Source organism: Leucopleurus acutus, assembly GCF_964270905.1.
Source record: "Leucopleurus acutus genome assembly, chromosome: 1".
NCBI lineage: Eukaryota > Metazoa > Chordata > Mammalia > Artiodactyla > Delphinidae > Leucopleurus > Leucopleurus acutus.
Genome location: NC_139142.1, coordinates 29,562,401 through 29,577,510, shown reverse-complemented (window position 1 = coordinate 29,577,510; position 15,110 = coordinate 29,562,401). Strand labels below are relative to the sequence as shown.

At 40.0% G+C, this 15,110-nt stretch overlaps 1 protein-coding gene across 1 annotated transcript in view; it reads left to right on the top strand.

Annotated features, from left to right (window-relative positions):
- The window catches only part of RGS6 (regulator of G protein signaling 6), a gene marked incomplete at its 3' end in the record, with an annotated part of 570,256 nt that overhangs the window by 389,558 nt on the left and 165,588 nt on the right, over positions 1 to 15,110 (top strand). The window lies entirely within an intron of this gene.

Here is a 15,110-nt window from a genome sequence, read left to right as displayed (position 1 = left end):
TAGAGCCTCTAGGGAACGTAGTGGATGGCATCTACCTCCTTTTCCACCAGAGGAACCACTATCTACTTTTATATTAAGCAAATTGTTGCTTTTCCTCACAATCTTTCCACATAGGTGTGTATCCTTTACTATCCAAACCAATAACCAAACAAATTAAGATAAAATTTTAGATGATTCCCTAACTATCAAAATCTAGCTATTTGCTTTCCCATTTGGGGGAAACAAAAGGACTAAGTTTCTACTGCACACCAATAGAATGGCTAAAATAAAAATGCTGACAATACCAAGTGTCAGTGAGGTTATGGAGCAACTGGAACTCTCATATGCTGTTGGTGGGAAGGTAAAATGATGCAGCTACTCTGGAAGTTTCTTACAAAGTTAAACATATCCTTACCATGTGACCCAGCAATCTCACTCCTAGGTACTTATCCAAGGGAAATGAAAACTTACCTTCAGACAAAAACTTGTCAATATTCGTAGAAACTTTATTCATCATCTCTAAAGACTGGAAACAACCCAGATGTCCTTCAGTGGGTGAATGAATAAACAGACTGTGGTACATCCATATCCAGCAATAAAAAGGAGAGAACTATTGATGTATGTACCAACTTGGATTAATCTCAAAGTCATTTGTCTGAATGAAAACAATCCATCTCAGAGGGTTAGATACTATATGAATCCATTTGTAGGACATTCTAAAAAATAAATAAACCAAAAAAAAAATAACTATAGTGATAGAGAATGGATCAATAGTTGCCAGGGATTGGGAGTTGGGGGAGTTTTGGAGTGACATAACAGTTCTGTATTCTGATTGGGTTAGTGGTGGTGACATGAATCTATACATAGGTCAAGATTCATAGAACAGCACACCAAAAAAAAAAAACAAAAGAGTCAATATACTATATGTTACTTTAAAAAATAAATGTACTCAGTTGAGATACCCATAAGTATCCCAACTTACTATTCAGACTGTCACTGTCTGAACTCAAGTACCAAGTAGATTTGGGTAATGAAAGATGCTTGCATTCTTAGTATTCTCTTATTCTGAAATTTATATAAATGGAATTATACCCTAATATTGGCTAGTATATATTATATTTTTTCACTCATTTCTGGATTTTGCTTGATAAAATGTTGTTCAGGATTTTGTATCTATTTTCATGGGCAAGATTGGTCTGTTGGTTTTCTTATTTACCCTGCTTGCTGGTGTTGGTACCAAATTTATGCTAGTTTCAGTACCAAATTTATGCTAGTTTCGTAAGATGAACAATGGCATATATCTCTTTCATTGACATTGTGGTGTTCTCTGAAAAATAATTTTACCTTTAGTCTAGCTTTCAGGTATTTATTTCAATTATCCTATTTTTATTTATTAAAGTTCCATCTGGTTCTTCTTTCAGTATACCTGGTCATTCATTCAACAAATATTTACTGGGTATTTACCATTTTCTAAGCATTGTTGGGCACTGGGGATTCAGAAGTAAATGAAACAGGTCAGAATTTCTGCTCTCATGGAATTTAGATTCTAGTAGAGGAGATAACAAAATAAATAAGGAAAATTTGCAGAATTTCCACAGTGATAAAGACCAATGAAGAAAATAAGTATGAAAAGGGGATAGGAGTGTTCAAATTTTGGAACTAGTGGCCAAGCAAGAACTTCCTGAGAAGGTAACATTTGAGTAAAGATGGACAGAGATGAGGGGTTGCATTATGTGCATATTGAGGGAACAAACATTCCCAAAAGCCAGTGCTAAAACTCCAAGGCAGGCATGTTCCTGGTGTTTTGAGGAACTAAGAAGAGGGAACTAGAATAGAGTGAAGAAAAGAAAGGATAATAGAGATGAAGTCAGAGTGATAATGGTGAGCTAGATCGTGTAGCGTCTTGGTCATTATAAGGCCCCCGGAGGACTTTGAGCATGGGGTGACATGCTCTGACTTATATTTCAACAGGATCACTCTGTTGCCTTGTATGTACTCTGGGGAGTTGGGAGGTTAAGCACCAGATAGGAGGCTATTGTAAAAATGGTGACTCAGACTAGGCTGTCAGCATTAGAGATATGTGAAGTGGTCAGATTCCAATTCAAGCTTAAAGGCAGAATAGTATTTGCGGATAGATCTGATGTAGAATATGAGAGAAAGAAAGGAATTGATGATGACTCTACACTTTCGGGCTTGAGTGACTAGAAGAACAGAGTTGCCATTAAGTTCAATGACAAAGACTGTGAATGGGGCAGGGGGGTTGTTTGTTGGTTTAGCTGAAGTGTAAGAAATCAAAAAATTTATTTTCATTTTTATTTTTTAATTGAAGTACAGTTGATTTACAATGTTGTGTTAGCTTCAGGTGTACAGCAACGTGATTCAGTTATACATATATATGTATATTATTTTATTATTATTACAAAATATTGAGTTATTACAAAATATTGAGTTCCCTGTGCTATACAGTAGGTCCTTGTTGGTTATCTATTTTATATATAGTAGTGTATATATGTTAATCTTAAACTCCTAATTTATCTCTCCCCGCCCTTTCCCCTTTAGTAACCATAGGTTTGTTTTCTATGTCTGTGGGTCTATTTCTGTTTTGTAAATAAGTTCATTTGTATCATTTTTTTTTAGATTCCACATGTAAGCAATATTATATGATATTTGTCTTTCTCTGTCTGGCTTACTTCACTTTGTATGATAATCACTGGGTCCATCCATGATGCTGCAAATGATTATTTCATTCTTCTTTATGACTGAGTAATATTCCATTGTATATGTATGTGTATGTGTGCATATATATATATATATATATATATACCATATCTTCTTTATCCATTCATCTGTCAGTGGACACTTAGGTTGCTTCCATGTCTTGACAATTGTAAATAGTGCTGCAATGAATATTGGGGTGCATGTATCTTTCTGAATTATAGTTTTATCCAGATATATGCCCAGGAGTAGGATTGCAGGATTATATGGTAACTCTATTTTTAGTTTTTTAAGGAACCTCCATACTGTTCTCCATAGTGGCTGCACCAATTTACATTCCCACCAGCAGTATAGGAGGGTTCCTTTTACTCCACACCCTATCTAGCATTTATTATTTGTAGACTTTTTGATGATGGCCATTCTGCCCAGTGTGAGGTGATACCTCATTGTAGTTTTGATTTTCATTTTTCTAATAATTAGTGATGTTGAGCATCTTTTCATGTGCCTCGTGGCCATATGTATGTCTTCGTTGGAGAACCGCCTATTCAGATTTTCTGCACATTTTTTGATTGGGTTGTTTCTTTTTTTGATATTGAGTGGTATGAGCTGTTTGTGTATTTTGGAAATTAATCCCTTGTCAGTTGCATCATTTGCAAATATTTTCTCCATTCAGTAGGTTGTCTTTTCGTTTTGTTTTATGGTTTCCTTTGCTGTGCAAAAGCTTTTAAGTTTAATTAGGTACCATTTGTTTATTTTTGTTTTTATTTCCATTATTCTAGGAGATGGATCCAAAAAGATATTGCTGCAGTTTACATCAGAGAGTGTTCTGCCTTTGTTTTCTTCTAGGGGTTTTACAATATCTGGTCTTACATTTAGGTCTTTAATCCATTTTGAGTTTATTTTTGTATATGGTGTTAGAGAACGTCCTAATTTCATTCTTTTACATGTAGCTGTTCGGTTTTCCCAGCACCACTTATTGAAGAGACTGTCTTTTCTCCATTGTATATCCTTGCCTGCTTTGTTGTAGATTAATTGACCATAAGTGCATGGGCTTATTTCTGGGCTTTCTAACCTGCTCCATCTATATGTCTGTTTTTGCAAAAACTTAATTTTTAGACATGTCAAATTTTAGGGACCTATTATACATTCAACTGGAAATAACAAGTAGGCACTTGGGTTTGTGGATCTAGATTTTTCAGGGAGTGTCTGAGCTGGGACATAAGTCATCAGCGTATGGATGGTATTTAAAGCCGTGGAATTAATGAGCTCACCAAGGGAGTGAGTGTAGGTAGAAAACATAGTCCAAGTCCTAAAACTGGAGAAAAGAAGAAATCAGCAAAACAAATTGAGAAAGAGTAGCTGGAGACAAGGAATATCAGGAGGATATATGGTTTCTTGGAAGCCACATTTTCTAGAAAGTATTTCAAGGAAGAGTAGAGTTGATCTACTATATCAAATGTAACTGATAGTCAGGTAAGATAAGGACTGAGAATCGACCACTGAATTTAGCAACATTGACTTCACTGCTGACCTTGATAAGTTCGTGTTCCGTGAAGCATTGAGAGCAAAAAGCCTTACTGGAGTGGGTTCAAGTCAGAATGGGAGGAGAGTGAGTTGAGGTAGTGAATATTATTAGCCTTCATAGGAGTTTTCCTTAAAAGAAAGAAGTACATTAGTATCTAAATGGGTAAATGAGATTAGAATATGTAGGTTTTTTAATTAATATGAAAGTCACAGTATGTTTGTATGATGATGAGACTGATTCAGTAAAGAAGAAAAAATGGTGCAGGAGAAAGAGGGAAAATTCAAGGACTGATTTCGACAAGGAGGTAAGGGATTGAATCTGATGCACAGGTACATGGGTAGGTTTAGCTAGAAACATGTACAATATATTCATAGGAAGAGGAGGGAAGCATAGTAAATGCACAGAGGTACAAATAAGCATAAAGGGGTGGTGGGAGCTTGTAGAAGTTTTCTTCTAATTGTTTAAATTTTCTTAGTAATATGGGCAGCAAAGACAGTAGAGATGTTAAAGGACTGGGAAGAGATTAGAAGCTATGAATTAGTCATTTAGGAGAGTAAAGAGATTGGACTAGGGAAACAGAGTTTTGACTTCTAGGTAGCTTAAAGACCCTCTTGATTATTATTAATATTTATGAATTTAAAGAGAGGCAAATCTTTCTCCAGCCACATTTAGCTCCCTTGATTTCAGGCATGTATCAGGTAGAAAATTAGACTTCATTAAAAGTCCTTAAAAGGCTAAAGCAAGTATGAGAGTGTTATAAATCAAAAGAGAGGCAAGAGAATAACTAAAATGATTGACCATTAAGTTTTTTATTAAACATTAACTCACTGTATTTTTTTAAATTAATTAATTAATTAATTAATTTTGGGCTGCATTGGGCCTTCGTTGCTGCATGCGGGCTTTCTCTAGTTACGGCGAGTGGGGGCTACTCTTCGTTGTGGTGTGTGAGCTTCTCATTGAGGTGGCTTCTCTTGTTGCTAAGCGTGGGCTCTAGGTGTGCAGGCTTCAGTAGCTGTGGCTCACAGGCTCAGTAGCTGTGGCGCACAGGCTTAGTTGCTCCGAGGTATGTGGGATCTTCCGGACCCGGGCTCGAACCCATGTCCCCTGCATTGGCAGGCAGATTCTTAACCACTGCACCACCAGGGAAGTCCTGACCATTAAATTTTTTTTTTAACATCTTTATTGGGGTATAATTGCTTTACAATGGTGTGTTAGTTTCTGCTTTATGACAAAGTGAATCAGTTATACATATACATATGTTCCCATATCTCTTCCCTCTTGCGTCTCCCTCCCTCCTGACGATTAAATTTTAACTGACTAAGGAGGGAAGCGAGAACATGAGATGGTAAAGAACGGTGAAGAGTAATGATTACAATAAATTTGTAGGTTCCAGTGACAAAGGAATTTCGGAACTGGAGGTGAGAGAAAGAGGGCTGGAAATATATGAGGTGGTGATTAGATAGTGAATGTTTGAAATTGAGATTGTAGAGGAGTTGCAATATATTGGTGGTGTCAAGATGGAAGGTATGACTATGGGAATAAGTGACTGAGATAGAATGGAGGTCAAGGAACTCTAAGAGGTCATGATTTTGGAAGATTGAGCTCTCTGAATGTTGAAATCACTACTGGGGAGTGTTAGAGAGGGTGCTTGTGAGTCCTTATGGAATGAGAGGCTGGGACCCAGGTATCACTATGTGACTTTCACAGCAAGGGGTACAGGTGGTTTAACCCGATGTCATGGGAGTCGAAGCTGAGTGTTCTTTAGAGAAGAGAGAGGGATTGGAGACAGTCTGAATGAAGCCATGAGAAACAAAGAGGTTGCTTACCTGCCTTCAAACCCCGAGGGGTATAAGGCATGGGGCAGGGAGGATCGGCACCACCTAAGAGGGCTACAGGGAAGCAGTCCTATTTGGTAAGAACAAGAAGATAAAGGAAGGGCTTCCCTAGTGGCGCAGTGGTTGAGAGCCCGCCTGCCGATGCAGGGGACACAGGTTCGTGCCCCAGTCCGGGAAGATCCCACATGCCGCGGAGCGGCTGGGCCCGTGGGCCATGGCCGCTGAGCCTGCACGTCTGGAGCCTGTGCTCCGCAACGGGAGAGGCCACAACAGTGAGAGGCCCGCATACCGCAAAAAAAAAAAAAAAAAAAAAAAAAAGAAGATAAAGGGAATATTAACTGAAAACGTTGAGGATATTAAAAAAAAATCTTACCTATGATTGACCATGTGTTCCAGAGAGCAGGTAAAAGCATTGCAGGAAGTGGTGCGTATATGACCTGGTGACAAACCCACATGATTCCTCCGTACCACGCGCTAGGGTGGGCACAGGAGACATGATGCTGCGTAAAAACCGGATCTCTGCCTTTCAAAAGCTATTAATGTAGTGAGAGAAACAGATACAGGTAGACCAATAGTTATATGAGCTATGCACTATACTGGAAGAATAAACAAAGCCCAGAGGAGAGAATCATGAGTTTTTCTTGAGTATATCTAGAATATTTCTCTGAGGATGTGTATCAGTTATCTATTGCTGTATAACCAACTACCACAAACCATAATGATTGTTTTCATTTTTCACGATCATGACTCCATGAATTAGCAATTGGGGCAGTTGTTCTGCTGGTCTCACCCATATGGCCCTAGTCATCCGATGGTTCATCTGAGGCTAGAGGGTCTATGATGGCCTCACTCACTTGCTTGGTTGTGGTGCCTACTCTTCGCTGAGGCTTCAGTTCTCCTCCATATCTCCTCGTATCCCCCAGTAGGCTAGACTGGACTGCTTCACAGCCTGCTGGTTTCAGAGTTCCAAGAGACAGAGGATGAAAACAGAAAGGCTTCTTAAGGCCCAGCCTCCAGAACTCATACAATGTCAAGTCCACCACAATCTATTCTTCAGAGAAAGTCACAAGACCAGCCTAGATTGAAGAGGATGGAGAAACCAACTCCATCTCCTGGTGTAGGAGTAGCAGTGTCACATTGACAATAGGGAGACATGATTCATTGGAGGCCAATATTCTAATGATCTACCACAGGAAATAATTTTAGAACTAGGCCTTACTCATGAGGAGGAAATGGAGGAAGGTCATTTCAAGTGGAGAAAATAGAATTTCCAGAGGCTCAAATACAGGAAACCTATGCCAGGTTTCAGCAGGGATGAGCTTGTTTATGTGGCTGGAGTTTAAGATACGGTAATATATGCGTTTGAGGAGAGGAACACACTGGCAGAGCAGCCACAGGAATTAAAAGGATATGAAGTTTAGACTTCCCAGAACTACTGCTGCCAGTGTCTGTCCCTGAAGTGAGCCACAGCCACCCCCCACCTCCACAGAGGATCCTACAATACTAGCAGATCTTCAAAAACATGCTTATTTCTCATGTGAAAAGCAGTATGCCACTTTAAGAATCCCTGGAGCCCTGTGGAGAGGCCAGTGGTGAGGAGCTGAGGTGGCACTCCTTTCCGTGCGGTAGCTGTGCTTTCAGGGGACTACGGCTTCCGTGAGAGACCCTGATCCCCAACCACCGCCAGATGTGGACCCACAAGTGTTTTTGGCAACAAGGAATGAAATCCAAAGCTGACGGCTAACAGCCTATGGGACAGCAAGACACAAGCGAGACACCTGCTGTATACCCTTCAAGTTCTCTGTCCCTCTCATCCTTACAGCTGTGGATTCCACACAAAAAGTGATTAACAGAGTTTCACCCATTGTTGGAGCCCGTCGGGCTGTCCAGCACCCCGCCTCTCCACCAGTGTGTGACGCATTCCTTCCACAACTACCTACGTGAAAGCATCCCTCTGTGATGAGGACAGGGTGGTGGTCCACACAGAGTCCAGCAGCAAGAGGGAAGACCGTGTGGCTGACAGGGTCTTGGTGCTCCGGCTGGGTGTCAGGCCTGAGCCTCTGATGTGGGAGCTGAGTTCAGGACATTGGACCACCAGAGACCTCCCAGCCCCACGTAATATCATTTGATGAGGGCTCTCCCAGAGATCTACGTTTCAACGCTAAGACCCAGCTCCACTCAATCACCAGCAAGCTCCAGTGCTGGACACCCCATGCCAAACAACTAGCAAGACAGGAACACAACCCCACCCATTAGCAGAGAGGCTGCCTAAAATCATACTAAGTTCACAGACACCTCAAAACACACCACCAGAGGTGGTCCTGCCCGCCAGAAAGACAAGATCCAGCCTCATCCACCAGAACACAGGCACCAGTCCCCTCCACCAGGAAGCCTACACAACCCACTGAACCAACCTTACCCACTGGGGCAGACACCAAAAACAGCAGGAACTACAAACCTGCAGCCTGCGAAAAGGAGATCCCAAACACAGTAAGTTAAGCTAAATGAGAACACAGAGAAATACACAGCAGATGAAGTAGCAAGGTAACTGAACCAGGAAAAATACAAATAGACCAATCACAAGCACTGAAATTCAGACTGTGATTAAAAATCTTCCAACAAACAAAAGCCCAGGACCAGATGGCTCCACAGGTGAATTCTATCAAACATTTAGAGAAGAGCTAACACCTGTCCTTCTCAAATTCTTCCAAAATATAGCAGAGGGAGGAACACTCCCAAACTCATTCTAGGAGGCCACCATCACCCTGATAACAAAAGCAGACAAATATGTCACAAAAAAAGAAAGCTACAGGCTAATATCACTGATGAACATAGATGCAAAAATCCTCAACAAAATACTAGCAAACAGAATCCAAGAGCACATTAAAAGGATCATACAGCATGATCAAATGGGGTTTATCCCTGGAATGCAAGGATACTTCAATATACACAAATCAATGTAATAAACCACATTAACAAATTGAAGGAGAAAAACCATATGATCATCTCAATAGAGGCAGAAAAAGCTTTTGACAAAATTCAACAAGAATTTATGATAAAAACCCTCCAGAAAGTAGGCATAGAGGGAACTTACCTCCACAAAATAAAGGCTATATATGACAAACCCACAGCCAACAGCATTCTCAGTGGTGAAAAACTGAGACCATTTCCACTAAGATCAGGAACAAGACAAGGTTGCCCACTCTCACCACTGTTATTCAACATAGTTTTGGAAGTTTTAGCCACAGCAATCAGAGGAAAAAAAGCAATTAAACGAATCCAAATTGGAAAATAAGAAGTAAAACAGTCACTGTTTGCAGATGACATGATACTATACATAGAGAATCCTAAAGATGCTACCAGAAAACTACTAGAGCTAATCCATGAATTTGATAAAGTAGAAGGATACAAAATTAATGCACAGAAATCTCTTGCATGCCTATACACTAATGATGAAAAATCTGAAAGCGAAGTTAAAGAAACACTCCCATTTACCATTGCAACAAAAAGCATAAAATACGTAGGAATCAATGTACCTAAGGAGACAAAAGACCCATGTGCAGAAAACTATAAGACACTGATGAAAGTAATTAAAGATGATACAAACAGATGGAGAGATATGCCATGTTCTTGGATTGGAAGAAGTAACATTGTGAAAATGACTGTACTACCCAAAGCAGTCTACAGGTTCAGTGCAATCCCTATCAAACTACCAATGGCATTTTTCACAGAAATAGAACAAAAAATTTCACAATTTGTATGGAATCACAAAAGACCCCGAATAACCAAAGCAATCTTGAGAAAGAAAAATGGAGCTGAAGGAATCAGGCTCCCGACTTTCGACTATACTACAAAGGTACAGTAATCAAGACAGTATGGTACTGGCACAAAAACAGAAATATAGATCACTGGAACAGGATAGAAAACACAGAGATAAACCCACGCACATACAGTTACCTTATCTTTGATAAAGGAGGCAAGAATATACAATGGAGAAAAGACAGCCTCTTCAATAAGTGGTGCTAGGAAAACTGGACTGCTACATGTAAAAGAATGACATTAGAACACTCCGTAACACCATACACAAAAATAAACTCAAAATGGATTAAAGACCAAAATGTAAGGATAGAAACTATGAAACTCTTAGAGGAAAATATAGGCAGAACACTCATGACATAAATCACAGCAAGATCCTTTTTGACCCATGTCCTAGAGAAATGGAAATAAAAACAAAAATAAACAAGTGGGACCTAATGAAACTTAAAATCTTTTGCACAGCAAAGGAAACCGTAAACAAGACGAAAAGACAACCCACAGAATGGGAGAAAATATTTGCAAACAAAGCAACTGACAAAGATTTAATCTCCAAAATACACAAGTAGCTCATGCAGCTCAATATCAAAAAAACAAACAACCCAATCCAAAAATGGGCAGAAGACCTAAACAGACATTTCTCCAAAGAAGATATACAGATTGCCAACAAACACATGAAAGGATGCTCAACATCACTAATCATTAGAGAAATGCAAATCAAAACTACAATGAGGTATCACCTCACACTGGTCAGGATGGCCAGCATCAAAAAAATCTACAAACAATAAATGCTGGAGAGGGTGTGGAGTAAAGGGAACCCTCTTGCACTTTTGGTGGGAATATAAATTTATACAGCCGCTATGGAGAACAGTATGGAGGTTCCTTAAAAAACTAAAAATAGAACTACCATATGACCCAGTAATTCCAATACTGGGCAAATACCCTGAGAAAACCATAATTCAAAAAGAGTCATGTACCACAATGTTCATTGTAGCACTATTTACAATAGCCAGGACATGGAAGCAACCTAAGTGTCCATCAACAGATGAATGGATAAAGAAGATGTGGTACATATATACAATGGAATATTACTCAGCCATAAAAAGAAATAAAATTCAGTTATTTGTAGTGAGTTGGATGGACCTAGAGTCTCTCATACAGAGTGAAGTAAGTCAGAAAGAGAAAAACAAATGCTGTATGCTAACACATATATATGGAATCTTAAAAAAAAAAAAGGTTCTGACGAACCTTGGGACAGGACAGGAATAAAGACGTAGACGTAGAGAATGGAGGTGAGGACACAGGGAGGGAGAAGGGTAATCTGGGACAAAGAGAGTGGCATGGACATGTATACACTACCAAATGTAAAATAGATAGCTAGTGGGAAGTAGCCGCATAGCACAGGGAGATCAGCTCAGTGCTTTGTGACCACCTAGAGGGGTGGGACAGGGAAGGTGGGAGGGAGGTGCAAGAGGGAGGGGATATGGGGATATATGTAAATGTATAGCTGATTCACTTTATTATACAGCAGAAACTAACATAACATTGCAAAGCAGTTATACTCCAATAAAGATTTTTTTTATAAAAAGGATATGAGTTTTCACCATAATTACAGATTAAAAATGAACTTTGACTTGTGGATTGTATCCCAAAGGTAATGGGCCGCCATTAGAGGTTTTTAAATAGGAGGAGAAATCATATCTATGTGTTAGAAGTGGATGAAAGATCGAGCAGGAAGAGATAGGGAATCTGAGACTACTTAGGGAGGCTTTAGATGAGGGATTCTAAGTAGAAAATAAGGAGTAACCACCACAGCATCAGCTGAAACCACAGCTTTAGAGCCACGCCAAATTTAATCTTCACAGAAATCCTTTAAGAGAAGAACTGGTATCTTTTCCATCTTATAATCGGGGAAACTGCAAATTCAAGAGCAGTCATTACTTTTCCTTGGTCACACACCTTGTCAGTGGCAGGACCTGTGCCTCCAGGGCCCACTGTGAAAGAATAGTAAGATACCAGACATCTGAGGAAAAGGTAGAATATAAGATTGATAGGACTTGGTGACTAATGTGAGACATAAGGTAACTCATTCAAAATTGGATCCCAGTTAACATGATGGATTGAATACATACATCTTTTCTCTTCTGAAATGCCACAAAATCATAATAAAGGATTTTTTAAAAGATGTAATCCCAAAGTTGAAGGCCGTTATTATAATCATCGAACATGGAAAGTATACATCATCCTTGGACTAAATGTCCTTGAAAACATAGTCCAATATAAAGGGCAAGCAATGCCTCACTCTCAAGATGTACCACTGTGTGAGAGATCCATGGAGAATTGTTTCCAAACACAAGAGACAATGACCACAGAATTCAGGGATCTGAAAAGCATATGGATGAATGGTAACTAACAACAGCCCTGAGACATGCTTAACCATCACCAGTCATTGGGGAAAGCTAAGAAACCACTCTGTTTAAATGATGGAGTTCTCAAAAGACTCAGATGCTAGTAGCATCAGCAGACCATTCTATTGAGTTAGAATGCATTTTGCCAACATGCTCACCTTCTGATTAACCACCACCGCTTAACCAGACACTAACTCAGTGTCTACTGTCCAGCAATATCCGGTCCCATACAACCAGCACAGCCCAGGCTGGGGGCTGAGGTAGCTCGTCAAGCCCATGACAGAAGAGAAATCTCATGCTCAACCTGTTCAAAGTATCAAACATGTCATGCAGCCAGCACCTGCTGTGGCACAGGAAAAAATAACAGTTAGAACACAGGAAAGTCATTCGCAACTCCAGCCAATACCCAAGAACTTCAGTCTACACCAGTGAAGAATTCCATTGTAATGCTGTTGGATGGAGTCACAGTTGCAGCCAATGGGGATTATGTCAGACCCAGAGCCAGAGTGCTAGCACCAGCACAGCAGCCCTTAGCTCTTAACCCCCACCAACCTCCTAGAGAAAAACCCTGGGACGGTATTTCAGGAAATCATTATTCCTCTTCATCCTCCTAAAGTTGCTGGCACTAGAGTAGAGAGCCACATACAGAGAAAATCTAGATCGCTGACATCATACCAAACCCAAGTAGAAATCCATGAATATGCGGCCACTCTGTTACTGCGCCAGTGGAAGCTGTGTCTACAGAACAGTCATTGGCCTACCTCTCAGCCTTTGCTCGTCCTCAGCAGCCTCCACCAATCTTTCTAACCATTTGTGAAGTAGCCAGTCTCCCATCACAAACCAGCAAACGCCCTTTCAAACATTTCAGCAGTTTTATCACCAACATCAGAGTTTCCCCTCTGTGACCAACAGTTGGGGGTAGCTTTATCTCTTCTGTATTGGGACTCCATTTCCTTAGTAAAGATTGAGACGTAAAGGTTAAGAATGATGGACATAATGAGGCTGGTTTAACCAACACAGTGTTTCTCTCTTCCACTGCTGGGCAACAAACTGTCCATACCTACATGTGGCCAACCACCTGAGTAAACCGAAAGTGATTTCAGTGAGGAAGAAGAGACAAATAATACAACAGTGAGGGGCCTCTGGTGAAAGCTGAGAAGTGCAAGATTCCTCCCAAAGACTATATTGATGAGGAGCATGTGTCCCAGTGCATTCAAGATGCCCTCACTAACATAAGCCCTGCAAAGCTAGTGATCACCACTTTCTCAGCAGCCTGGTAAAAATCAAAGATCAGAATCATACTCATCTGCAGGAAGTAGCCCTGCTGGGAGGCCCACCTCTGTGCTGTCCAGCTACTGTGCTGAGTTGAACATCTCACCAACTTATCCAAATCATCTCAAAGGTTAAAAAAGTGAAGAAGCACCTGTTAATGATCTACACCAAATAAACATAATACACAGAAATATGCAGATGTATACATTTGTAATGGATGAAACGAGTGCGTCTGGGTGAGAAACTCCAAACTGAAGGCTTTAGAGTAAAGAAGAAGGTCCCAGAACAAGAATGTATTTGAAAAAAAAAAAAAAACCTGGGCGATATGGACTTTGAGAAAAAGAATTATTGAGAAATGAGCATAGAGGTGGGGGAAAGATGTAGCTGTAAGAAGAGCAGAACACTGAAAGTTTTCTAGAATTCACAGGTGGCCATCAAAGGGACCCATGGACCCCACTGACACAAAAAGATCAGAGTTGAGCGCATGTTGTTTTTTTCACATGAGTCCCTTTTGAAGCAGGCTTTGTGGTACATTTGTTTATAACCTTCCTAATGTGTTGGTATATATCAGTTGGAATCAGTGACATAAGAGATGGTAGGCATTTCTTGACCTTCTACCTTACAAATTAGATTTATCTGGTGAATTCCTGCAGGACCTATACAGAGCCTGGATAGAAAACACCTATTTGGATTGTTGATGCTTAAAAATAAAACCTTTTCCCATCATGTTATTTTCTTTTCTGTCTGCTGGACTTTAAATATCTGATCTAACTTTAGTGGGCAGATCTTTTTTTAAAAATTTTTTTTAACATCTTTATTGGAGTATAATTGCTTTACATTGTTGTGTTAGTTTCTGCTGTATAACAAAGTGAATCAGCTATACGTATACATATATCCCCATATCCCCTCCCTCTTGCACCTCCCTCCCCCCCTCCCTATCCCACCTCTCTAGGTGGTCACATAGCACCAAGCTAATCTCCCTGTGCTATGTGGCTGCTTCCCACTAGCTATCTGTTTTACGTTTGGTAGTGTATATATATCAATGCTACTCTCTCACTTCGTCCCAGTTTACCCTCCCCCCTCCCCATGTCCTCAAGTCCATTATCTACATCTGCGTCTTTATTCCTGTCCTGCCCCTCGGTTCTTCAGAACCATTTTTTTTTTTTTTAGATTCCATATCTATGTGTTAGCGTACGGTATTTGTTTTTCTCTTTCTGACTTCACTCTGTATGACAGACTCTAGGTCCATCCACCTCACTACTAATAACTCAGTTTCGTTCCTTTTCATGGCTGAGTAATATTCCATTGTATATATGTGCCACATCTTCTTTACCCATTCATCTTTCGATGGACACTTAGGTTGCTTCCACGTCCTGGCAGATCTTTATTAATAATAAATATTTTATAAAAATAAACATAATACATTTAAATAAATAAATTTAGCAAAAGTAATGATAACCTTTATTGATCTAACCTAATATAAAAATTTGAGGAAGCTCTAGGTGTGGGAGAGAAGACACAGGAACAGACTTGGTCATGCTGAGTAGGAGGTTTTAAATGGGC